Source organism: Panthera leo, chromosome C1, assembly GCF_018350215.1.
Source record: "Panthera leo isolate Ple1 chromosome C1, P.leo_Ple1_pat1.1, whole genome shotgun sequence".
NCBI classification, from domain to species: domain Eukaryota; kingdom Metazoa; phylum Chordata; class Mammalia; order Carnivora; family Felidae; genus Panthera; species Panthera leo.
Genome location: NC_056686.1, coordinates 28480902 through 28508548, shown reverse-complemented (window position 1 = coordinate 28508548; position 27647 = coordinate 28480902). Strand labels below are relative to the sequence as shown.

The following is a 27647-nucleotide window of genomic DNA, read 5'->3' as shown; positions in this document are numbered from 1 at the left end:
ATTGAGAAAATGTTCCAGCAAACCCTGCGTCGTCCAAAAGAGGGGAAGTTACTGGAATTCAGACAATCAGGGAAGAGAAGGTGTAGGCTGACGACTGAGACGGACCCCAGCCAGGAGCGGAAGAAGGGGTTAGAGACGAGTATGTGGAAAGAATTAAGGATATGCTTATGGGAAATTTTGCAAGTAAAAATAATAATTAACTTTCAAAAACCACCAAAAAACCTGTACATGCAAAGAGGTCTACTCGTATACTGCTCAGCTCTGCGGTGAAACTATAAATAATTTGCTGCACAGCATAATGAAGTAAATCCTTATGTTGGTGAGGAATCTTCCCTTTGCAAATAACTCAAAGTGGCTTAAACCATAAAGGGATTTATAGTAGTTAGCTCACATGACTGGCAACTTTGAAGGCAGTTGAAACTGCAGATGAGGCTTGATCCAGGCACTCTCGAACACGTTTAATATTCACCCCTCCTCTGCCATCTGCAGTATCTCTATTCAAAGTAAGATGGCTTTTCCGCGTGGTTCCAGGGCGGATTCCAGCACCTTCTAGGGGCTTCGTGCTTCCTCCTTCAGGTCTATTAGGAGGAAAACATTTCTCTACGGGCCTCTACCAAAGAGCAAGGAAATTTTGTCCCAGTTTCCTCCAGGAAGCCTCTCGTTGGCTGATATTGGGTTACAGACCTTTTTTTGACCAATCACTATAGCTTGGGGGACGGGGTTCAGCCAATTGGAGCCTCCCTGTAGCTAGAGAGGGCGTGGTCACCCAGAGAGGGTGGTGACTATGTAGCGGAGCGGTGGATTGATTCCCAGATGGAAATCAGAGCGCAGTTAAAAGAGGAAAGGGAATCGATGTAACGTGGCCACCGAACAGTAAATGTGTTTCTTACGGCACAAACGATTTAACTACAAATAGTGAACTAGCTGTATGGGGCAATGCAGATTGGGGAAATGAAAGAGTCAAACCCACATCCATCATAATTCAAAATCAATAGAGAATGTCTGGAATGTATGGATCAATAAATAGCAGTTTAAATAATATTATTTAGAAATATGGAGGTAGCTAGTAGGAAAAAAAAAAAAAGCAACCGTGAGAGTTATAAAGAGTTATAAATTGTTACCTCCAGGGAGCCAGGCTAGAGAATGGAGTGGGATAGGGCACGGCATTATGATTTTTCATGAGAAGTTCTTTGTATGCTTTGATTTTAAAGCTGTAACTTTGCTTTAAAAAACACAGCCGTAACTTTGCGTGTTACTTTGATTAAAAATGAAAAAAACACCCCCATGCTTTCATGAAAAAACACGAAATCGCACAACAGGGAAAAGCAGGAGGGTGCTGGCTTTGCCCGTGACAAAGACGGGTAAGAGTGCAAAGTTTCCGAACGTCTACGCCGCCCCCTCCCCCGAGCCATTTTTCAGTTAAATCCGAATGCCACAGTGTGCGGTGTTGTGCGGCTTCGTGGGCCCTCCAGCACATGGCTGCATATCCCTGCGGGAGGGGGAAACGTGCCCTACTTGGAGAAGTGTAGGTGAAGACACATCAGGGCCAAGTGTTTGAAACGTTTTAGAAAGGGAAAACTCAAACTTTACTCCAGAGGAGCACCAAGGCCAAGGCCTCCTGTGCACAGAACACAAAACAGTAATACAAAAAGGAGTCTTAAAAGAGGCAGGCTTTGGGGTGCTATCAGGAGTTCTGCCCTGCCTCCCTTCTTTCAGGTGGCCCGATTGGTATCGCATTGTCACAGGCAGTATGACTGTTCATGTTGTTTCTTCTCTTAGCAAGCCTTTTTTTTAGTTTGTACCAGCAGCCTCATCCAAAACAGTTCCTTCCTCCAGGGACCCCCGACCCAGCAGGGTAGCATCCTGGAAAGAGCCATTTCTGGAGCGTAAATATAGGATGTCTCTCTTGGGGAGATTTTAGGGGTGAAAGGACCGACCACAAAGGGGGAGAGTGGTTGAAGAACCACAGGCCCTTCCCAGCTGCTGTGTTTGGAGATAACCTCCAAAGTAGAAAGGTGGACCCCAAAATTGATGATTAGAAGTGGTAGGAAAAGGTGCTGTTTTAAAAGCTAGCAACTTCCTATTTCACCAAGGGGATATTTGTGTATAACTCTGAGGGCAGTTTATGTCCTAATTTAAGAAAAATCCTTTGATGGGACTTTTGGCTCCACAACTGTAAGGCAACACATTCTTTTCTGAAATGCAGTTTGGAGGCAGTGAGGGATGAAACTACTCTTCACAATGGTGTTAACACTCTCCTTTTTTTAAATGTTTTATTTATTTTTGAGAAAGAGAGACAGGGCACAAGCAGGGGGGAGGGCAGAGAGAGAGAGGGAGACACAGAATAGAAGGCAGGCTCCAGGCTCTGAGCTGCCAGCACAGAGCTCAACGCGGGGCTCGAACTCACGGCCTGCGAGATCATGACCTGAGCCAAAGTCGGACGCCTAACCGACTGAACCACCCAGGCGCCCCGTATGAACTGTAAGTTTAATGCCTATATTGGAATTTTGCATTTTGTGTTGTTGGCATACCCTCCCATAGCACACCAGGTAAGACAGTTACTAATTAAAATTTAAATCACGCAGACATCACCAAACTCATACAAAAATTTTGATTCAAATTAGTATCATGAAACAAACGCCCTGAACTAAGGATGGCACCGGATTCGAATTCTATTAATGGGGGTTGCCAATTTGTATCCCCAGTTTCACTGATTGGATCCCCCAGTTTTCCCATCATTTTGCTGACGAACAGAATGCTGGCCCCAAAGTGGGCTGAGTTCTCAGGGAAGTGGCCCCAGCCACGTGGAAGCATCACAAACGGGGAGCTCCTCTCTGGTGGCTGGATGGGAGAGGTTCCTCCGGGGGAGCCTCCCAGATGGAGCCCCGCACAGATGGTGTTTCTTCTTCCTCTCTCTTGCCTTGAGCTGAGATTCCCCCTGGGGGGTTACGGGTTCTCAAGCAGCTGTCCTTGGGAAGCTGACCTCCTCTTTTCTCTCTGGCCCTCCAGCCCACAAGTTCCTGGCTCATTGCTGTGGCTGAAACATTTACAAGTGCCTCGTCCAGGCATCCGGTGGGAGGTAAGAGAGTGCGACCGTTGCGCACTGCCTTTGACGTCGGAGAGCCTGACTCAACTGCTTACCCTCTGTATGACCTTGTGTGAAAGATTTCAACTTGGATCTCAAGTAGGGAGGTGATAGACTCTTAGCTCATGGGGTTGCTGTGCTGCTGACGGAGATGTTGTGTGTGCTATCACCTCCTGCTGGAAAGTAAGGAAAGGGGAAATCGTTCAGTTGAGTCTAAAATATGAAATCAGGGGCGCCTGGGTGGCTCAGTTGGTTAAAAGTCTGACTCTTGATTTGGGCTCAGGTCGTGATCTGCTTGGGATTCTCTCTCCTGCTCTCTCTCTGCCCCGCCCCTGCTCTCGTGTGTTCTCTCTCTCTCTCTGTCTCTCTCTCTCTCTCGTCTCTCTCTCTCAAAATAAATAAACATTAAAAAAGTTGAAATATAAAATCAATACTTCCATCTAAAATTCAATTACTAATAGCAATTTTTAGGCCAAGGCCTTGATGGTTCTCCTTTTTGGCTTGTCCTAGAGCAGAAATGGATTAAATAAACAAGACCGGATTGTTTAAGAACATATTAACTCCTAGTTAATCAATATGTAACTAAGGTATTCTTTGAAGCAAGCCTGAAAGGCAAAGTAGACATTTGTCTGGCAGACAAGGGGCCAGCCAGGATGGCAGATACATGCAGTAGCCTGTCCTCTGCACTTCCCACCCGCGCTGCGTTTCCCCTGCCTGAGGCAGACATCATTAATCAATCCTAGATCTCATCTTGCTGAACCTGGATTCTGCATTATGACAGTTCTCTTTCTCTTTCCGTTTCTCCGTACTGAAGTATTTGAAAGCAAATCTCAGGTACTGTGTCATTATAGCCCTGTGGGATATACTTCTAAAAAATATAGATGTTTTCTTACCTAACAACAAGGCGTTATCACGCTTAACAATTAGCAAAAAAAAAATCCTTTGTATCGTCTAATCTTCAGTTCCTAATCCAATTTCCCCCGACAGTCTCAAAATATTTAGGATTATGTTTCACACAGCTGGGTACCAATGGTCAGAGTTTCAGGCAGGAGAAGTGACGTTTTCAGGCGCATGACTCAGAAGCATCTGCAGGCTGCTCTTTGAAGAAAGGGAAGGAAGGGCATCTTCTACCTCAGGACAGCTTTTTCCTGCGGTGTGGGAACATCTGTTTTCTACCATCTTTTCTAAGGATTGCTAGTTCCCTGAATCCTTTGTTCTTCCAGGAAGCTCGGAAGACTTCTTTGTAAACAGGACCCTAGGACTCCAGGGACCCCAGGTTTTCCAGGGGTGACCCAGGTGATCAGGCCCTGCTCTACCATGAGTGGGTGGGTGATACAAGTAGGGTTATGGAGATCCTCAGTCCTCAGGAAGTTTCTGATTCTACCCTGGAAGGCTGGCCATGGGAGTTAGACCTCCCCCTGCCCAGGCAGTCTCAGGTCCCCTCTGCATCCCAGGGAGCAGATGCCCTGTGTGCTTTGGAATCCACAGCCAGAGTGTCAGCAGGGACCGGCATGGATTTTCCATTTCCTGTGCATGTCTGCGAGGAGATTGGAGACTCAATTTCAGGATGCTTGGGCTTGCACAAAGGCAGTGATGATGTCTATTGTCTGGGAAATGGCCCATTGTGAAGATGGGGTGGGGGGCAGCCAATTAGGGAGAGAGTCTCGATCGATGATGACTGTCAATTCCTTCCTCGGGGAGCTGAGACTGTGCTCCCGCAGACAAAGGTCTGATTTAGTGTAAGACACAAGTCAGAGAGAATGTCCCTGTGGGGGAGAGGGGGAGCTGCAGAGGATTTCAACTCAGATCCACAGTCCTCAGGGTCTTGCTTAGGTCAGGGCCTCAGGCAGCAGGGCAGGAAGAGGAGCTATTAAGGGGCTACAGGGGTTACCTGGAAACTTTGGGATGGAAAGAGAGAGCGGAGGATTTGTATGTTGACTTCACGTTCTTTATGACACTGCCTTAGCCCTTCCAGTGAGGGTGGGACATTGATGTTTCCTGTGTCTCTCTCCTTTTTGTTTCTTTTTCTCCCTCCCTCTCTCCTTCCCTCTTTTCCTCCCTCTCTCCAACCCCCCCCTTCTTTTATTTCTTCATTCATTCATTTATTCACTCATTTTTCCAATAACCAATTATCAAGGACCTTCCTGTATGTCAGCCATTGTGCCCAGGACTTAGGTTAAGAAGGTCAAAGAGGCTGACATGGCCCCTGCCCACATGGGATTTATAGGCCCAGGGAGAGACAGACACAAACCAAGTGACAAACCAAGTGGCTGGTTTTGAGGTTGGTATTAGATGCATACACATTTGAGGTTGTTCTGTCTTCTTATTTGATACCTATCATATGAAATGTCTCTCCTTACATCTAGTAGTATTCCTTGTCTTGAATTCATTTCGTTTGATATTAGTATACCCACCTTGGCTTTCTTTTAATTACTGTTTCCATGGTGTATCTTTTTTTCCATCTTTTTTACTCTTAATCTTTCTGTGTATTTACACTTAAAGTGTGTGGATATAGCTGGGCCTTGGCTTTTTATTGTCAATTTCTGCCTTTAAATTGGGGTGTTAGTTCATTTACATTTAATGTAATTATTGATTTGGTTGGATTGAAAACTACTGTTTTGCTCTCTGACATCTGGTTTCCCCTTTCATTATTTTAAAAATTTTTCTTTCCTTTTTTCCTGCCTTCTTTGCATTTTGAGAGAATTTTGTATTCTATTTTTTTCTCATCTACTAATTTTTTAAAAATCCATATCACTTTTAAAATGGTTGTTGTTGGGGCGCCTGGGTGGCTCAGTCGGTTAAGCGTCCGACTTCAGCTCAGGTCACGATCTTGCGGTCCGCGAGTTCGAGCCCCGCGTCGGGCTCTGGGCTGATGGCTTAGAGCCTGGAGCCTGCTTCCGATTCTGTGTCTCCCTCTCTCTCTGCCCCTCCCCCGTTCATGCTCTGTCTCTCTCTGTCCCAAAAATAAATAAATGTTAAAAAAAAATTTTTAAATGGTTGTTCTAGGAATTGCCATATACATTCTTAAATTGTCAAAGCCTACCTTGAATTTATATTGTTCCACTGCACACAGGATGTAAGACTCTTACAACAGTAGATTTCCATTTCCCCTGTCTTTTGTTCTATTTTGACATCTATTTTATTTTTACATATGTTAACAACCATTATGCATTATCATTATTTTTTGCTTTATATAGTCATTTTTCTTTTTAAAAAATTAGGAATTGAGAAAAGTCTTTTGGGGCTCCTGGGTGGCTCAGTCAGTTAAACGTCTGACTCTTGATCTTAGCTCAGGTCTTAATCTCAGGGTCATGAGTTCAAGCCCCACCTTGGGCTCCACACTGGGCTTGAAGCCTACTCATAAAAAAAAAAAAAAGAAAAGAAAAGTCTTTCACATTGACTCATGTATATTACCATTTCTGGAGTTCTTTAGTCTTTGATAGGGATCTTAGCTCCCATCTGGTACCATTCCTGTTCAAGGAGAGAGGAGCAGGGGGTCAACAGGGGAAGGGAGCCTAGAGAAGGTGGTGAAGTATTGCTAGCTATATTTTGTTTATAGCTTCCCAGTGGGGCCCCAAAGAAAGAGGCAGCTGTGTGTTATTGAGCTTGTTGAAGAGGCAGGGAGAAAGGGGGGCTGCTGGAGAGTGCAATTAGCCAACCGTTTGAGACTGATGAAGTGGATGATGAGAGGTGCTAGGACAGATTTTTGTGCTAAAAAAAGGAGCTGGAGGAGAGACTGTTGCACGTTAACCTGCTCAGGCCTGATCTGTCAGGAACCAACTTCTTGCCAAAAATCCAAGGGCCAGAAGACTCCAAGGCTGGGCCAGCACCTCCTTCCCAGGTAGCCTCCTTGAGGATACTTACCATCCCCCTCCTCATCATTAACCCCGAAGATCATATGAGCTAGGTCTTGTGCTGAACAACTCTTATGCATCACCTTATTCAATATCTGAATCAACTCTATGAAGTTGGTTTTATTATAACCCATTTCACAGATGAGCAAACTGGAGTGCAAGGGAATAAAGGAATTTTCCACCGTCCTAAGTAGTGAAACTGACTTTCTCCCTATGGTCGGATACCCTCGCCTAATACAGACAGTTTTGGTCCTGGTCTCATTGTCAAGTTATACTTGGCTCCAGGAGTGTCCTCAAAAGAAAAAAAAAAAAAAAAGGAGGGACACATCTCCCAGCACCTGCTGTGTGTGAGACTCTATGCCAGACTCTGAGCCAAGCAGGTTACATTTCTTCTATTTTGTTTTTTCAATTATTTCTAACAACACTCAATGAAAAAGGTACTGTTTCACCAAAATTTTACAGAGGAGAAGGCTGAGTATTGGAGAAACTAAGTATTTTGCCCAAAGAACCAAATCTAGCAAATTGTGGAATGACATTGGAATGCATTAAACTTCTAGCCAGCAATTATATATTGAATGCCTCCTATGTGGTAGGCTTTATTCTAGGTATTAGAGATATAGCAATGAATAGAACAGATGCAAACCTTGCCCTCATGGGCTCACATTCCAGGGCGGATGGGGAGCATTGGCAGACAATAAATGAGCCAGACAGAGGCAAATGATACAGAGGAAAATAAGGCAGAGGAGGTGGGAAAGGAGGGTGTGGTACAGAGGACATAATTTTCCGTAAAATGTCAGGAAGGTCTCCTGCAGATGTTGAGGGGATTCAGACCATGGATATATACAGAAGAACACTTAAGCTAAGGGGACAACAAGTGCAAATATCCAGAGGCACAGAGTTGCCGAGTTGCCCAATTCCACGCACAGCATTCACAGAGCAAAGCGACAAAGTGAAGGATATCTTCTGGGGTGGTGCAGCGAGGGGTCCCAGGATGAGGTAGAGGGCGTGTGGGGCTGGAGCGGAGTGTTGGAGGGGGAAAGCAGTAGTTATGCATTAGAGGGGTAACTGCCATCAAGTGTAGGTGGGCTATCTTGCTCATTATATGGACACAGAGTCTTCTCTGATGTGAATAGAGAATACTGATCCCCAGAAGGGCAGTCAGCCACTTTGATAGCTTCCAATTTGCCTTGCGTTTTGCCTTCCCCTTGGGCTCTGCCACCCTGATGCCTCTTGCCCTTTGGCTGAAGTGATCCCACTTTAAATTCCAAAGTGTTCTACCGGGCTCACCGTAGCCCAGGTGAGACAGCCTAACACTATGAAAAGAACTTGCCCAAAACATATGAATGAAGAGGAAATGCCACTCACCCACTGTGTGACCTGGGCAAGCACCTGCCTTGGGCTGTCCCCCTCCACCTGTTGAGTGGGAGCCAGAGGAGCACCCACCTCACAGGGTGGTTGTGAGGCTTGAAGGAGGCAATCCCCTCCCTGGGGCAACGGGTGGAAGGTCCTTCTCTCACCCAAACACAAAGACCTGGCCTTGTGATACATAACACATCCTCCTCTTGTCCCCAGTCCCCGCTGCTGGGAGGGCCACCTCCTTTTTCTCCACTCATCAAAGTCCTATGCACCAAATTTGAGGTCCCGTAAGAATTACACTCCCCCCACCCCAACTCTCACTGATTAATATCTACACAATTCCTAGGCATCACGTTCACTGGAGAGGCAAGGACAAAGGTTTTAGCTCCAGACAGGCTCCCGACTTGCCTACATCTCTGGGTGACTTTAGAAAAGTCACCACACCACTGGAAGCCTCAGTTTCCTCATCTGTAGAATGGAAGCATTTGTCATGGAAGCATTTCAAGAATGAAATGAGATGATGCAAGGAAAGCACTTAGCATGGATGGCTCCACTCAACGTTATCATGAGCACTTCAGTAGGATCCCCAGACTGGGCCCTCAGATCAACCACTTAGAGTTTATCCAGACCAGAGGTCTGCAAACTTTTTCTGTAAACGGCCAGATAGTCAGTGTTTTAGGCTTTGCAGGTCACTGGGTCTCTGTTATAGCTGCTCAATTCTGCTGTTGTAGCTTGAAATCAGGCATAAATGAAATGTAAATGAATGGGCGTGGCTGTGTTCCAGTACAACTCCATTCACTAAACAGGGGATGGGCTGGATTTGGCTCGGGGCCATAGTTTGCCAGTCCTTGGTTTAACCCAATCACCTCACTTAATAAAAGGAGGAGAAAGAAGCCCAGGGCCAACAAATCACTGGTCTTGGGATGGTTGAGCCACCCAAGCACAGAAGGAGAGCAGGCAGGCAGGAAGCCTGACTTGGGATTCTGTCCTGAATTGTTCTCTTGCTGTTCCATATGAGCTAGCTTCCTCTCCCCAGTTGGTTTGCCAGTTGCACTCATGCTAGTTACTCATTAAATATTCATTTGGTTGGTTTAATATAACAATATATCTTTGACACCATCTTGGAAACGTCTCGATTTGTCCTTTGGAGATAGCTGTGGAAACAGAAGTGAGGAAGGAATCCTGGCTGCCCCAACATCCCTGGGTGAGTCAAGAGTTCCCGCTCCCCAGCCCCAGAGGGCATTGTCAGCATGACAAGGACATTCTTGCAGCACCAGCCAGTGTGGCAAGGCTCTGCAGCCGTGAAATTCTTCCTTTGGTTTCTCCAAGAAAACAATCCTCTAAAAAGAATCCCGTCTATTAATGTGATTATTAATCTGGAAAAAAAAAAAAACACTTCTCAATAAAATGAATCTATGACAAGACAGATGTAATAAACCTGGTTAGGATTTATGATGTGCCCAGGCAGCGTTTTGCAAAAGATAATGTTCCCCTGTAATGTTGATTTGCCGGATGAGAACCATGTAATTTATTCTGTCAATGTACATAAGAAATGTTATCTGTGTGGGGAATGACTGATGGCCTCATGAAAGCTGGCAAGGAAACAAATAAAACAATTTGGGCCTTAAAAATATAATCACCTAATGATCACGTCCCAGCATCTGCAATGGGAAGAAGAGGACTGGGGAGCTGTGTCTGTCATGAATTTGCTGTCCAGACTTGGGGCCATTTACCCCTGGGCTTGGCACCAGAGGGCAGCAGGGAGCCCTGAGAATCTCTCTTGACTGTTCAGATGCCTCTCTCTGGGCCCTTGTTCAGCTTGTTCCCTCTTCCTGGCTGTTCTTCCACTTATCCTTCAAGGTCTGACTCAGCGGGTCTCTCCTCCATGGCGACCTTCTGTGCCTGTAGTTCTCTAGACATATCTCCTGGCAACAACAGGGACTTTTCCTTCTTAGGACTCTTGAACTTACCTTCTGGGCCTCTTGAATGCAGCTCAACACTTGTTCCCATGGAAGCGAGTGATTGATGTCACCTCCACTTTGAGATTGCTTCCTCCCATCTTGGTTCAGCATCTTCTATAGGAAGGATCCTATCATGGTGTTCATGAGTGTTTGCTGAACTAATTAATGCTTGGAGGTAGGGCTGATGTTTGTTGAACACTTTGGAAGTGTCGGGTGCCGTGCTAGGTGCTTTGCAACAAGGACACGCAAATGGAACCACCCTGGGAGGTAGGGACCATCGTTGTTTCCTTTTTTACATAGTGGGAACTGGGGCTCAGCAGCCACCTGACTTGTCAAAGGTCATATATCTACCAAGAAGAGGCGCCAATTTTCAAATCCAGACTGCAGAGTCAATGGTGATGGGACACCGAGCCAACTCCTCACGCTGTTTGCCTTCTTCTGGTGACTGCCCTCTCCTTGAGACCCTTTCTTCTCACGGTTTCTATATTCTACATTCTCCTGGTTTTCCTTCCACTTTTCTGACCACTCCTCATTTATCTTTCCAGAAATTTCTTCCTCAAATGTTCCTTAAATCCTCCATCAGGCTTCGTGTTCAGCCTTTCTTCCTCACTCGGCAATGTCTTATTCACCCCTTAGCTTTCAATGCAGGGTCTTGAATCTCAGTTTTCTACCTGTGTCCCAATGCCTCTACCTCCTGCATGCACATCCCCAAGTGCACATTCTTAAGGCATTTCAACCCCAATATACCTGAAACTGATTTCGTCACCACTGGCCCCACGCCTGGCTGCTCCCCAAATCTGCTCCGTCTTTCGAGTTCCTGAGATTGGTGGCACTTCCATCCACCTAAAATAAAACATGGAGTTTTGAAGAGAAGCCAGAGTGCAGGACTGAGGACCAGACAGGGCCTCTCACCAGGGCAAGGCCATCTAGGAAGTGGCTGTGCAGCAAAGGGCAGTCCTGAGGAGGATGTGATGGTCAAGGTGCCAGACGTGGGGCAGGAAAGCCTGTATGTTAAAGGCACCCAAGCAAAAGGCCTGTAGAAGAGCCTGGATTTGGGAGATATCATGGGGCTTAGTCAAGCAGGCTTCAGATCACCGGGGTTGGACCTTGAATTTGGCAAATATGACTATATCATTCCGGGTCTGGTGAGAAACAGAATTCATCCAGCATGATTCGAATGAAGAAGTCCTAATGGATACACTACTTACAGAGGTAAGGGCAGGATTGAAGGAATCAACGAGGTGCCACTCAGAAAGGTACAGCAGCAGAGAGCTGGCCCTACCCCTAGGGTTGAAGAGACAAAGGGAGGAAATCATGCTCCTGGGGCCCAGTGAGAGCTGAGCTGGGGGGTTGGCTGGTAAGAGCTGTTGGTCACAGAGGGAAGTAGCTGCTGTCAGAGACACGGGGCCAAAGCAGGAAGTAGTGGAAAAGAAATGACCTCTCTCCCTTCCCACCTTGCCATTGGTTGAACCCAGCAGCAAGGTCAGATTCCTGGGACACAGAACAGATTAGAAAAGGAAGCAGAATTGGCCCCAGGTTGGGCAGAGTTTACTTAAAAAAAAAAGAAAAAAGAGGGGCACCTGGGTGGCTCAGTCGGTTAAGCATCCGATCAGGTCATGATCTCATGGTTCATGAGTTTGAGCCCCACATCAGGCTCTGTGCTGACAGCTTGGAGCTTAGAGCCTGCTTCAGATTCTGTGTCTCCCTCTCTTTCTGCCCCTCTCCCGCTGGCCCTCTGTCTTTCTCTCTTAAAAGTAAACATTAAAAAAAGAAAAAGAATTAGAAAAGGAAAGAGAATTGAACTGGAGGTAGGGAAGGACCAAGCAACACGGTGACTCATTATTGAATCTCTCCAGCTGGTATGCTGAGGATGTATCTGGAATTACAGTGCAGAACTGACTCATATACTGGCTGCTTTACAGGCTGGGCTACAAGGGGTGTAGTTTTGAGATCTGGGGAGGCAGAGGCAACAGGGAAAAATGGGGAGCCCCTCATGGAGATGGATGCCTCTCTAGTTGACCCTCTGTCCTTATCTTGCTTGAACTTCAAGCAAAGATTGAACATGGAGTCTGGGCTCTGATGAGGCTAAGAACATGACCCCAGGATTTAGTTTTCCTAAGCGATGTTAGATCAAAGCAGCAATTCTCAAATGGTGTTTCAAGGAGCTCCAGAGCTTAGCAGAGATGCTTCAGGGGGTGGTGGGTATGGAGAAGGGAGCAAAGAGAGTTAGGTTGGAAGGATTCCTACCAAATGCTAATCCAGCCAGCTGGTTAATGCAGAAAACCGTCCTTGCATTTGACTTCAGGAGAGGAGCGCAGATGAGCTGAACTTGGAGCATTTCTGGCTAATGCCAGAGGAGGAATGGTAACAATAAAAGCTTTTGGCAAGCTTAGACTGTGGTCCATGATCCAAGAGGCAAGATATTGGGAGGCAGTTGGGGTGGGTCCCAGGCATGGCCTGGGAGATGCTATGGACCAGGCTGGGGAGCTGAGGGAAAAGAGAGGAAATCCAAAAATCATTCAATGGGGAGAAAAGATGGAAACATGTCCAACCAAAACCTCAAGATCTTTGAGGATCTCATCTGAGCCCTAAGTTTGCCAGATTGGCTGTCTCTTCAGACAGAAATGGAAATGCTTCCAAGGAGAGTGGAGAGGGAGAAGTTCTAACCAAATTCTTTGATGCATAGAAATGCTGACCTTCAGGAAAAGCATCTCTCACCCCTCTAAGAGCTTCCCAGACCCCCTTAGAACTCTCCCTAGTTCCGAATAGAACCCCATTTGGATTTTCCCCAATGGCTGACGTCTCCTGCCCTCTGCTTGTTCGTGCTGGAGTGTTGGGTAGCCCAGCTCAGCAACTGTGGCTTTTGTCAGCTTTTCTGGCCTTTACTTCTTGGGTCCTTTTTCTTCCTTATGCTGTAGATGCCACCATGTCAGGCTCTCCCAAGGCTGACACCTTCCCTGGGGTTCTGCCCCGAGCAACACTTGCCTGGTTTAAAAGATCTCGCCCCTAAGGCGCCTGGCTGGCTCAGTTGGTTCAGTGTCTGACTCTTGATTTCAGCTCAGATCGTGATCACGGTTTGTGAGAGTGGGCTTTGCACTCATAGCGGGGAGCTCGTGTGGGATTCTCTCTCTGCCCCTCCCCCGCGAGAGCTCTTTCTCTCTCAAAAATAAATAAACTTTAAAAACAACTACATTTAAAAAGAAAAAAAGATCTTACCCCTGACTCCAGGTCTTGGGCACCCCCTCCCCTGTTCATAAGCTTCCCCACCAATCCTCCCAGGACCCATGGAGTTTTTGGCACAAGCTTTCAGTCACAACTACAAAAGGATCTGCTCTTTGTCGCAATGTGCCTAGGGAAAAAAAAAGGTTGAAGAAAAGCTAGCCAACACCTTTGCATGCACAAGGCCGTTTAATTTGTTTGAATGTAGCTTCCAATCATAGTAGTGGCTAATGGTCATTGAGTAATTACAACATGCCAGATGCAGGTGCTAGGTTCTTCACACATTACTTCCGAGGGTGTGTCCTTGTTACCCTTGACCCCACAAATGAAGAGACCGAGGCTCAGAGAGGAAGTGCCTTGCCCAAGGTCACACAGCTGAGACGTGAGAGAGCCTGGGTCTTCGTGTTGGAACCTGTGTGTGAAACAACTATTCGGCATTGTTCTGGGTTTGGGGAGGGAGGTGAAAAGTCCTTCCACCACCTCTGAAAGGGCCCTTCGTCAGCCACAAATTGAGCAAATGGTACAAAAATGCAGACAAGTGACCCAGAAAGGCTGATCAATAAGGCATCATCTCTAGGAAACAGAACAATTAACTGAGGAAATGGAATAGCTTTCCTGCCTCTAAAATAATGGGCTCGTATTCATTTAAAAATATTTTCACCTCATTGTCCATGGTACGAAATCCAAGTGTGATTCCTTCTGCTTGGATCGCTCCTCCTTGTCTCCTCTCTTGCTGGCTGTTTCTCATCCCTCGGGCCTTGGCTTGACTGTCACCTCCTTAGAGAAGCCTTCTGTGACCTTGCAAACATAAAGTACGTCTTCCCCATGGTTGTGTGCTGGTCCTTGGTTCCTTTTCTTCATAGCAGTTATTTGCACACGTGTGTGAGATTGTTCTGTCTCCCCTGCTAGACTGTAAGCTTGGTGAGGCTACAGACCGTCTCTCATGCAGTCACCCCTGTGGACCCCGCACCCAGCACTGTGTCCGACATGTAGCAGGCACCTAGCAGGCATTTGTCAGGGAAATAGACAAAGAAGTGTGATGTATTCTTATTTACCAGAGTTCAGAAATCCATTTTTATGTTCTCTGATCTTATTTAATAACATATCACTTAAGAACAATTTGCCACCCATTGCCATATGCAAACTGGGAAATCGCGTAAATGTGGTTATTACTTCCTGGCTGGCAGCGATGCCTCTGTGTGCTTGGAAGGGAGAGAAACGGAATAAGGGAAAGAGCATTGCACTGGGAGTTGGAGATCTGGGTACGAGCCCTGGCTTTGCTCCTTACTAGCTGTGTGACCTTGGACGTGACCTTTTCCCTCTCTGGTCCGGAGTTTCCTCAGCTGTAAAATGAGCTTGGGCCAGTGACTCTCTAAGGGCTCTTTCAGCAGTAAAAGTTTACACTTTGAGAATTACATAAACTGAACTGGTATGTGGCTGGAATGATCGGGTGTGGCACATCAAAGTGTGTTTTGGGCTGCACTAGAAATAAGATGGCATTTTGTTAGGACCCAGTCCCAGCCCAAAGCCTGGATGGCTCCTTGTGTCGTCCTCAGGGTGGTGGGAGACTCCTGGTCCTCTCGCCGTGCTATTGCAAGCATGGTGGAGAGAAGAACCACTCCCCTTCCTCCCCGATCGAGCTCGTCCTTTGCCCCATTCCATCCGGAGAAGCCCCGCAAAGGGAAGCTTGGTAAGGAAGAGGCCACAGAAGAGGAGCAGCAATTTCCCCCTTTCTACCCCCCCCCCCCACCCCGCTATCTCCTTGTCCTGAGACCACAAAGCATCCAATTGCTGCTTGGCGACTGCACTGGAATGAGAGTCGAGGAAGATGCATTGTGAGTTTCCAGGCATCATGGTCCGAGGAGCCCCGAGGAGCCCGCAGGAGCCTGAGGTCGCCGGGTCTGCCTGGGCCAGTGCTGCAATGTCTATTAATCGGTATTTAAGTAGCGTGGAGTGGCTGTCGCTGCTGCTGAGCTCAGCCCGGGCCCAAGGAGCCGGGAGCTGGGTTAATAACACCTTATTTAGCAGAAAATTCCACTCCACTGGAGCATGTTTCAGAGGAGTTTGATTTGAATGAGGATTGATGTCAATCCTGCAAGGCAAAGGCGCCTGAAGCTGCCGCCACCGCCACCACTATATAACGAGCCATTTGTGGTGACCGCAGGGACGCATGCTGAACATTGCAGGGCCCCACGTTCCTCCACCCCCACACAGCTATTCAGGCGCAGGGATTGTCCATCCTGGATGGGTAGAACAGACGGCCTTTCGAGGACTGGCCAGTGGGAACCCTGGTGCATCGGAGATTCCCGAGCATGTTTTCCGCTTTAGATCCAACAGACCAGAGTTCAAATTTGGGGCTGCCAGTTCTTAGTCGCGTGATCTCGGGCAAGTTATATAACCTCTCATGGTCTTGGTTGACTCATGTCTGCCATGGAGGTATCGATGCCAGCCTCGCAGTGTTGATGTGAGGATTAAAAGAGCCGGGGTGAGGTGAATCACAGAATTAACACACTTGGCTGCCATGGAGTCGGCCTTGACATCATCTGAGGTCCCATCTCACTCCTGTTGCAGGCCAAGGTGGGCACGCGGCAGGTGGCAAAAGGAGTGTGGATTCAGGAGAAAGTTTAGAAGCGCTCTTGCCCCTTTCTCAGGTAAGTAGGGGTGGGTTTCACCATGACTTGACTCCAAGGCTTTTGCTCCAACCTGTGGTTTATGACATAGCTCCCTTGAACTTAGTGCTAGTGAAGAATCAGACCCTGTCTGCCCGCAGCTCCCAAAGGTGGGGTTGTGGGGCCTGGTGGCTGCAGTCCAGGGGTGTCCTCTGAGGTCCAGATTAGAGACAGTATGGTTGGATAGCTGGTCTCCGTAGATCTGTCTAGTAAAGGTAATAAATAAAATCTCTTGTTCCCCCCTCTGTTCTTGCTGTGATTCTCAACTTGCATGTTAGAGCCCTGCCTATGCAATGTGCTGTTGGAGAAAGCAGTCCAGGGGGGAACCAGGAAGCCTGTGTCGTAACCTTTTCTGAGTATGTGGCTCACTCTGAGTCCTTGAGCCCTCCTCCCCCGGTTGCCCTCGGAGATCTCATCAAAGACCCAAAGTTATAGCCTCCAACAGCTGTAACGTTCCTAGATTTTGAATCCTCGCAGGGGAGAGGTTCTGTGTCATTGTCTCCACAGCCCTGCTGGGAGCCACAGTCTCCCTTTCAAGGCAGAAGTCAAGAGCCAAGTCTACAGCTACTGCAGCTACTTGTAGCTGCAGGAGGATGGGGCCCGGGGAGCGGGTGCGCAGCTCCATTGTGTCTCCACTGAAGGGGTTTGCAAGTGCCTCTGAACAGCACCCAGAGCAGTTTTCATGTTTATTTTTAAATCTCTGTGGGCTTGCTGTTCTTGGTGGTACCGGTTTTAATGTTTCTCCTTCTCTGAGTCTTTCATATGGGAGCTGGATGACAAGGCCTGGGCATGGTTGTGTTTGCCCAAATGCAGATAAGATCAGTCCTGGCAGATCCACTGAGCCTCAGCTCCCGAAGAGAAATGGAAGATAATAAACAGGTACCACAGGGGATAAATAGACAGGATTAAATCGGAACAAAGGCAGGAACATCTGGGACATACAAAAGCTCACTCAGAGAATTTCTTGGGAGAGAACGAAACGAAGAAGAAAGCAGTCCACTCCACTTTTACCTGGCTCCTCTACTGGGCTCCAGCAACACAATGCACTCAGGGACGGCCTCTTAAGAGGGGCAGAGATGAATCTGTGGTCCTGAAGGATCCCAGGTGGCAAAACTTTGGTTGGCCCCGCAGCTGTTCTACAGCAAAGGCCAAGGAACACCTGGTCCCCAGCCCCTCGTGTCAGCCCTCATTTGCCCTTCCCATGACTTCTTTCACTCTCCCCCGGGGATCTCCTGACTCTCCTCCCTCACAAAGCTTCTGTGGTACCCAGAGATGAGCAAGCAGCCTCTACTCTTCCTTGCATTGTGTTTGGGCCGATTCCCTTCAGATCTGCTTATCTGATAGAGCATGAGACCTATTTCAGCTCCTGGATCACTGGGTAGATCAGAAGAAAGAAAAAATGTCTTATGTGAGTCTGTTGGACTGATGCACTTTTCCACAGTCACGCTGCTCCTACTGCTCTGGTTCTGACAGCCATCGCTTCTCCCCAGTAAGATTCTCTTAACTGTCCCCTTGCTGCCTGTTCCATCCCTCCAATCTATTCTCAATGCAGAGGTCAGACAGAGTCTAACAAAATGACCTGATCATGTTAGGCCCCAGTTAAACTCTTCATGAAAGGGAAGAGCTTCTCTAACAGAAGAGTAAGAACTTTCAGGAGTCTGCTCTTCCATAAAAGCAATGAGAACACTGGGAAAATGTTCAACACCATTATTTTCAGAATGCTGGAAATTAATAAAGGCTTGCAATAATCCAAAGAGTGTTTATTTGGGAAAAATAGCTTCACCTCAGCAAGAACAATGAGCTTTGTGGCATTTTAACTTGTCTGGCTCCCATGGCTCTTTCCCCAGCTCCGCAGTAGCCTTGAGAACCAGCAGCACCACAATCACAGCAGCTGTGCGAACCAGCAGCCTAGCAGTCGCTGGATGGGGAAGTATGAGTTTAGAGCTTCCCAAAAGCTCTATCCTCAGAGAATTGTCGCTATTTGACTTGCACAGCAGCTCCCATAAAAGGACTCATCTTTATTTGCTTTGGCTCAGAGCAAAACACTCTACCTGGATAGCAGTTGTCAGGTCTACGGCCATATCACCCTGAACGTGACTGATCTCATCTGGATAGCATTTGTCAAAAACAATCATAGGCAATTGTTTAACGTCACAGTTACCTGAGGTGGTAATACCTGTTGGGCAAACAGGAAGCTGTCCAAAAAACTTAAATCTGGTGAATGAGATGTTCCCACAGAGATCTTTGAGAAGCTCTGACATATTCTTGGGGATTTAGAAGGCCACGCACATGTGTAGTGCTCTGTGCATCCCCAGGAAAGACTTGAGAAGGCTCCAGTCTCTCACCTCTGGCTGATCTTGGGACTCTGCACAAACAGAAATTGAAGGGTTCAGGCAGGGTTGTAAATTATCAGAGACCTTAAGGTGTGCACCAACACAGAGCCCCTCAGAAAAAGATGAAAGTCTTAGTCATTGAAAGCATTTAAGGAAATCTCTTCAACCATTAGATAATCACTAAGCTAGCTGAACAGAGATTTCAGTGGCTGCATATGACAAATAATACAGACTTTACAGAATTCTATCAGAAACGTCACTAAATAAACAGCAACAACAACAAACAGAACAATGACAAATCCTGTGGTGGGCAGAAGTCTGAGTTGAAGGGTTGCCACAATGTATTATTTAAATGCTTAGTTTTTAACAAAAAATTATGAGGAATGAAAATAAATAGGAAAGTATGATCCATACGCAGGGGGAAAAAAAGCAGTCAATAGGAATTCTCCCTAAGGAAGCCCAGAAGTTGGACTTACTAGACAAAGACTTTCATCATCTGTTATAAAGTGTTCAAAGAACTAAAGGGAAAAACTTCCAAATAATTAAATGAAAGTATGTGAACAATGTGTCACCACATAGAGAATATCAATAAAGAGGTAGAGATTATTAAAACAAAACAAAACAAAACAAAACAAAACAAAGAACCAAATAGAAATTCTGGAGTTGAAAAGTACGATGACTGAAATAAAAAAAAATTTCACTAGATAGTCTCAACAGCATATTTGAATTGGCAGAATAAACGAAGAGCAAACTTGAAGATAAGTCAACTGAGATTATCTAGTCTGAGGAAAGAAAAAGAATTAAAAAAATGGAAGAACCTCAGAGACCCATGGGACACCATTAAGATTACCAACATGTGCATAATGGGAGTCCCAGAAGGAGAGGAGAGAAAGAGGCAGAAACACTATTTGAATACACTTCTAAAACTTCTCAAGTTAGATGAAAAATATTAATCTACACATCCAAGAACTTCAACAAATTTCAAGTCGAATAAATTCAAAGAGATCCACACTTAGACACATCACAGTCAACTGGTCAAAAGTCAAAGACAAAGCAAGAATCCTGAAAGCAGTAAGAGAAAAGAGAAAAGGGATCTTTAATAAGATCAAAAACTGGCACCTCATCAGAAACTATGGAGACCAAAAAGCAGTGGGATGATATATTCAAGAAATGAAAGAAAAAGGTCAACTGAGACATTCCAGCAGAACCAAGCTTCAAAAATGAAAGAGACATTAACACATTTCCAGATAAACAAAAACTGAGAATTTGTTGGTAGCAGACTTGCCCTACAAGATATATTCATGGGAGTCTTCCAGGATGAAATGAAAGCACATGAGACAGTAACTTGAATCTGCACAAATAAATAAAGAATACAAGTAAAGATAACTACATAGGTTAATATAAAAACAATGTAATAAATGCATTTTTGTTTTATAATGGTTTTATTCTGATTTAAAACACAACCGCATAAAGCAACAATTATAAAACTGTGTCGAAGAGCTTATAATATGTAAAGATCTAATTTGTATGACAGTAAAACAAAGGAGGAGGGAACAGAGATGTATTGGAACAGTGGTTTTTGCATATTATTGAAATTAAGTTGGCAAAAATTCAAACAGAATTGTTTTAAGTTTAGGTGTTAATTGTAATTCCCAGGGCAACCACTAAGAAAGTAACTTTAAAAATATGATAAAAGAAGCAATAGGGAATTAAAATTATACACTTTCTACTGTACTTCTAACAGAAACAGAAGCACAGAGGGTCAGAAAATATAAAACATGTGAAAAACAAACAGCAAATTCCAACTGCAAATCCTACCCTATCAACAATTACGTTAAACGCAAATGGACTAAACATTCCAATAGAAGGCTGAGATGGCAAAATGAATTGGAAAAAAAAAAAACATGATCCAAGTATATACTATCTACAGGAGGCACTTTGGATTCAAAGAGACAAATAGATTGAAAGTAAAAGGACAGGAAAAGATACGTCATGCTAACATTAACCAAACAAGACCTAGAGAGGCTATACTATCAGACAAGTAGGTTTTAAGACAAAAATTGTGAGTAGGGACAGAGAAGGACATTTTGTAATGATGAAAGTGTCAATTTCTCATAAAGACATAATACGAACATATATGCACCTAACAAGTCCCCAAAATACATGAAGCAAAACCTGGTAGAATTGAATGGAGAAATAGTTAACCCAATAATAATAATAGTTGGAGACTCTAACACCCACTTTTAGTGATGGATGGAACAACAGGGCCGAAGATCAGTCTCTCCTCTTTCCTGGTGCTCTGCATGCATGTGCTGCATGGTGCTCCCCCAACTCCTGCCTGGACATCAGCTAAGGCAACTAATGTCATTCGAGTACCTACTGTGTGTTTGTATACTGTGCCAAGAACTTTATTTTAATTCATCCCCACAACAATCTCAAAGGAGGCTTTCATTTTCTCTGTTTTACAAATGATAAATTCGAGTTTTAGAGAGGTTAAGTAATTTTCCATTCTGTCCCTCATTCCATACAATAAATCATACATTAAACTCAGGTCGGTCTGGTGCCTACTCTTTCAAGTATACTGGACAGGGTCAGGCCATTCCCCTGTTCAGAGAACTTCCATATATGTTTTATTTCCCACAGATAAAGTCCAAAGTTTTCTCCTTGTCATTCAAGGCCCTCCATGAGCTGTCCCCTACCTGGATGTCTAACTAAACCTGCCAGCTGGTTGCTCATATTTTCCTTTGTTCTTCTGAATTTTAATTTGGCTTTTTTTTTTAAATCTTGAATAGAAAAGTTCTCCCTCTTCTGACTGGAATGTTCCCTGAGGTATGCCCATTGTTGACTTCCCTGAGTGCAAACAGAAGAGTCCCCTTTTGCTTTGTAATAGGAGAAGGGCACATTCGGAAGCACAGGCTTCTGGAGTGGGAGGGGCAGAGGATCTGGGAAGGAAGGGAAAGCAGGACATTCGTGATGACTGAACCCAGCGATTATTACTGGGAATTATTGGGATGTCTATATAATTTATGATCCAAGTGGAACCACACTGGAGAGTTAAAAGGGTGCTATTAATAATTATGCTGGGACAAGAGGCAGAAACTGAGATTCTCTTTTGTTTAAATTTTTAACGTTTATTTAGTTTTGAGAGACAGAGCATGAGCATGAGCAGGGGAGGGGCAGAGAGAGAGGGAGACACAGAATCTGAAACAGGCTCCAGGCTCTGAGCTGTCAGCACAGAGCCCGACTCAGGGCTCAAATCCATGAACCACGAGATCGCAACCTGAGCCGAAGTCAGATGCTCGACCGACTGAGCCACCCAGATGTCCCAGAAACCCAGATTCTCTTAAGAAACCAGAATGTGTGGCCACCCTGGTAACTACTCCTATTATGAATCCCACCTTCCAGAGACAGAAGTCAGGATTCACTTTCCCAGCCTCGGTGTTAGTTACTGGGAAGGCATGTGACCTGGGATCTTGCATTTGGCTGCATCAATGAACCGCTTCAGTTCAGAAGAAAACACACAGAGGAAAGAGGTGACGTGTGGCAGTCATGAACTTAGCCAAGGAGTGGAGGGCAGCAGAAGGCCGTCAAGGTTTCAGAGACAGCAGTGCGAGTCCTGGGGATGGCCTTTCATGCTGCAGTGCCTGTCCCCAGGACAGGGACCCTATCTGCAAGGGGGCCAGCCCTCTGAACTTGAGGGCTGTCCCTAACGATGTCGAAGACCAGCTCTATGGCCTTCTCTGAAACTCTCTGTGTTGTCGAATAACTTTTGATACATGTATTTTCTCTCTAAAACCAGTTAGAGTAGGTTGGGGGCTCAGACTTGTGCAACAGGGAAATGTGTAAGTTTTTGTTGTTGTTGGTTTGTTTGATCGCTCTGAGTGTGTGTGTGTGTGTGTGTGTGTGTGTGTGTGTGATGGAAGCAAATTTTCCAAAGCATAGAAGATGGCAGCCTCGAGGGTGTAAGGAATAGAGTTTAAAACACTTGTTCACAGCCCTGGGCCTTCCTTACAGGGGCTTGTGCAGATGCTTAGGCAGCTGAGCGGAATGTGGCCTCACAAAACTCAACTTCTGTCTCGCTTTCCTGTCTCTGGCCTGCTTTTGTGTCTTGTCTTTTCTTTTCCTTTTTTTTCTTTTCTTTTCTTTTCTTTGTTTTCTTTTTTCTTCTTTCTTTCTTTTAAAGAAATTATGTAGACACTTGAAGACACTTCATTTTATTTTTTTTAATGTTTATTTATTTTTGAGAGAGAGAGAGAGACAGAGCGTGAGCAGGGGAGGGGCAGAGAGATAGGGAGACACAGAATCCGAAGCAGGCTCCAGGCTCTGAGTTGTCAGCGCAGAGGACCTGAGCTGAAGTCAGACGCTTAACCGACTGAGCCACCCAGGCGCTCCATGCAGTATTTTTTTTTAATTTGCTGATCTGAGAACTTGCTGTCAGCCCATAGCTGGGGCTTTCTTGAGCACAGGGTCTGTGTTGTCATGTGATTCTGTCTGGTTTTCCTGAGTAGATGGCAAGCCCTTCGAAGGAAGAGATTGTGACTTAGGCACCCAGTTTCTTCTCCTTACTTCCCTTTAGTGCATTGACTGAGTGTCTTCCTTATAGGAGAGGTTCAAAAATATTTGTTGAAAAAAAAAAAAAACCCAAACCCAAATATGAAGTAGAATCAAATGAAAAGTGAGAAGAGTTAAATGATTTGCTTTGGCTAGTTTCTGTGCGTGTCCACGCGGGAAGGTTCGCTCCTCTGTGAAGTCCCAAGTCACCAGTCGAGGAATTTGGCCAAAAAGGATCTTTTGCTGTCCTCCACTCATCGGGGACAGATGCTCTTTGGAGCCAGTGTGGGTTGTGGCCGTGTCTGCTGGGGCATTGTGTTCTACAGATGGAGAGCAGGGCCTCCGGGACCAGACCTCCTGGTTTTGATTCCCAGCTCCTCTGCTCTTAGCTGCTACACTCTAGGTAAGTTACTGAGTCGCCTCGTGCCTCAGTTTCCCCACGTGTAAAATGGTGATGATAACCATACCTACCTTCTGGGATTGTTGTGCGGATTGAATTAGCTATGCTATGTGAAATGTTTAGAAGGTACTTGGAAATGTGTAGCTATGGTTATTACTAAAAATGGTGATGTTAGGAGAAAAAGAAAAAAATGTGTGTGTGTACAGGACAAGTCCCAAAGAGAAAGATCGCAGAGCAATGCAGAAAGGGTTCCAGAATTCTCCAGCACGTGCATGTCCCTATGCAGAGGGACCTCAGGAAGAGGCAAGAGAACTGAGGCCTGGTGTAGGGGCTTGGGAGCTAATCCACTTTCTTGGCATTTGGAGGCTCTGTACCAAATGACCTTCCAGTCCCGAGTGCCTGGCCCCTTGCACTGTGCACCAGCCGGATTCGTATTCCTCCTAAAACAAGTGTGTGTGATTTTTTTTTGTTCCCAAGTCACATTGGATATCCCAGCGGAAAAGCAGCTTTATTTTTAGTTTGGGTGGTTCTTTGGAGCCTCATCCATCCTGCCGGGGCTCTGTTCTATGGTCCTCCGGCCCCTTTTTTATTTTGCCGGCGACAAGTGACTTCTGATTTCAGGCACACAGCAGACGCTAGTGCCCGTGCACACATCCACTCCTCCCTTCCTCCTGAGCACACGGGAGACCACAGCTTCTTTGCAATCACATGCAGACATGTGGCTGATTCTGGCCCATGGGACAGAAAAAGATGTCACAAAGTGCAGAGGACTACGTGTTGTCTCTCTGTGCATACTTCTCCCCTGCCCGCTGCAGGGAGCATGAAGACCAGGCTGCAGAGGGTGACGCCTGGGTCCCTGAGTGACCGTGAGGAGCAGAGACCCCAGGTCCACCCACAAAGAGCATGCAGGGCAAGCAAGAAATACAGCACTGCTCGTGCAACCACTGAGGCTAGAATTTGGTGCTGTGGTGTCGCCTACGCTGTCCAGACTAATACAAGTGCAAGAGACTCTCCCCTGGGAACATCCTCCCTGCCCCTGGTCATGATAACTCCCTGTGGCACCCGCAGCATTTACCATTTGCGGTAGCAATGAAAGCCGGGATTCTCCGCTGGCAATTTCACTCTATTGAACTAGGTATTGTATTCGTTCTGTTATTACTTTGCTCCCCTCCGATCCGCTCTGTGCCCAGCAGCCAAAGGGATCTTTTGAAAAAACATGAAATCCAATCAGATCTTGTCACTCTCATGCTTAATGCCAGGCAATGCACCCCCCTCCCCCCAAACCCTTGTACCCAGAATCCCTACAGATGACTTGCTATGGAGCAAGGACCCCACCTGCTTCCCTGACCTTGTCTCCTGTTCTTCCAGCCACATGGGCTCCTACTTTACAGTCTTCTCACCTGGCTGTCCCCTCTGCCTGGCTCGTTCTTTCCTCTTATTATTAATCACAATTCAGCTTAAATGTCATCCCAGAGGGGCCTTGCCTTCCCTGACCGTCATCGTTGCTAAGATGCCCCTCACCCACATACTCCCTGCTCTCCTGAACCACCCTGCTTATGCCTTTGTAGCACTGAGCACCACGGAAAGCATCCTGCGTAATTCTTTGTTTATCTAGTGATTCTCTTTCTTCCTCACTAGAGTATAAGCTCAAAGAGGGCACGGACCTTTCTGTCTTGTTTACCATCACATCCCCGTGGCCAGTCTGGTACCTGATATAGAGTGGATGCCCCATAAATACTTCTTCCATGAATGACGGAATAAATAAATAAATCATCCGCAATATTACTGCTGATAAACCCTCCTCTGTGAAGCTGCTTGCCTTTGAACTTGGCCTTTCTGGTGGAACAGCTAGTTTCTTTGTTAGCCATTCTGACCACGCTCCTTCAGAATAGTTCAGGGCAATCGTGCTTCCTATGAGCCGTAGAAAGTACCTACAGCAGTGGGTGAACACGCCCCCCTTCCGCTTTCCAGATAGCCACGTCCCTAACCGTGGCAGTGTCCTTTGGCATAAGTCCCCGGGGACTTGGTAGATTTGTTACTGTGGCATAACCCAGTTGGTCCTGACTGGTACAGGAACTTCTGGGAGATTCTCCTCCCTCTGGTTCACCTGTGCTTCTTGTGTCTTCAGGCTGCATATGGATAAACAACACAAAACCAGAATCAGAGGATGTTAGTGCCAGAGAGGAAACTGAAGGACCGACCTGTTTTCCTCTTGCAGCTGAGGAAACTGAGGCAGCAAGAAAGGAGGGAAACCGCCTTATGGGGCCGTTCACTTGATCGCTGTGGTAGAGGTTTCCCCTTCTTGTGAACTGCTCCGCACGTGTACCCCATTCCTAGGAGGCCCCTACCCGATGACTCCCCCCCCTCTCACTCAAGGAAGTAAAAATGCAAAGAACTCCCGTTCCCGGGCTCCCTTGCGGCTAGGGTGTGGGCACGTGACTCAGGCTGTGTGCCCATCAGGACACCAGCCTCCGTCTCTCGATCGAGTTCATAACGTGAAGAAGGAGGAGCGAGTTCAAGTTCCCAGAGGAACAGGGCACATCGTTGTTGGAAGGGTCAAGGGCCCACGGCTGGGGATGGTGGTGGTCTCAGCGACAGGGGCTCGCTGTTATTGAAGACAGCAGTGGTGCCCTCACCAAACGTGTCCTGCCATGTGGCCGGCACAATTCTGCTGTGTGGTCCTGAGCCTGGGTCTCCAGAACTTGCTATGATTCTGTGAGCTAGCTGACTGCCCTCGGAGAAATCGTTTCTTCCCCCTTAAATCAGGCATAGCTGGTTTTGTTGTTTGCATCTAAGAATCCTGACTGGTTTGTTTAGTCGTTCATATGTGGTGTATGCTTCTAAAACACCTGTTGTGTGTCAGGCACTGTGCTGGGCGCTAGAGAAACAATGGCGAGCAAGATGGATTAAGTGGGGCCCTCTTGAAGCTCACACAGTAGATGGTCAAATGACTGACTAGAGAAAACACACCAAATTGCATTACATACCCTACGAGAGGACATCCAGGGGAACTGGGGGTCTCAGCAACTGGCTTTGTGGGTGATGATAGCAGAGTACTTCCTGGAGGAGGTGACACGCAGGCTGAAGGATGAATCGGGGTGTTTGGGGCCAAGAGGGAGGAGAAGGACAGCTTCAGGGACATCTGTGAGGGTCAGAGCAAGAGGGAGGAGCTCAATGTAGCCGGAGTAGAGCATTCCGGAGAAACGGCGGGTCCCAATGGTGCCTCCCCATCTTAAGGTGTTTGGAAATCATCTTAAGGACAAAAGGAGACGCTGAAGGCTTTCAAGCAGGTTGATGACAAAGCTGGGATTGGAGCCCAGGTGCCCTTTCTCCCAGTTGTTTCAACAAAAATGGAATCTGGGGGGGCGCCTGGGTGGCTCACTCGGTTGGGGGTCTGACTTCGGCTCAGGTCATGATCTCGCGGTCTGTGGGTTGGAGCCCCGCGTCGGGCTCTGTGCCCACAGCTCAGAGCCTGGAGCCTGCTTTGGATTCTGTGTCTCCCTCTCTCTCTGACCCTCCCCTGCTCATGCTCTGTCTCTCTCTGTCTCAAAAATAAATAAACATTAAAAAAATTTTTTAAAAAATGGAATCTGGGTCCTGCAAGATGCAGCTAAAACAATTCAACACAAAAGAGGCAAGTCACACGCTTCACAATGGTCTCGGAGGAAATGCAACGAAATGCAATTTCTTTGCCTATTTTTTCCTGTAACTGCAGGACCGCCTGTGCCTTCACAGTCCAAGGTGACACGGCCAGTACTGAGAAAGCGCGGTGACATCGAGAGGAAGATTGAGGGGCGCGGAGGCTGCCTCTGAAGGATGGTCCAGGGAGACTGTGAATAGCCGTGTCCTCCGTGCCCGCTCCGCGCTTCGGGGAAGGTTGGGCCAAGAGGACAAGAAGGGGCACGGAAAGCCCCGCTGGGAGACAGGTGAAAGATGCCCGGCTTTGGGCCAGAGCCTCACCAAGGCCTCTTCCAGAGCCCAGGGGACACTGGGGGGACCTGGGGACCTGGGAAGGTGGGCCCTGAAAGACAGTCCCCCATCTAGGGCCCTGGGTTTAATACCGTCTAGCAGATTTGAGGTTAGTTCAGGGAATGTCAGTGGAAAGCAAAGGCTTTGGGGTCAGTCTGCCCTACGTTCAAATTCTAGCACAGCCACTGCGTCCTGTGTGATGTTGGGCAAGTCACTTAATCCCTCTGTTCTTCATTTTCCTCATCAATAA

At 46.7% G+C, this 27647-nt stretch overlaps 1 long non-coding RNA gene across 2 annotated transcripts; it reads left to right on the top strand.

The window, feature by feature from the left end:
- Positions 1–27647, top strand: LOC122227423. 2 transcript variants are annotated; one of them, XR_006206026.1, is made up of 4 exons: positions 1–139; positions 3010–3079; positions 16047–16126; positions 27144–27647. It is a non-coding gene; the product is annotated as an uncharacterized LOC122227423 (long non-coding RNA). The 2 variants fall into 2 exon arrangements; XR_006206027.1 differs by lacking the exon at positions 1–139 and adding an exon at positions 1440–1525.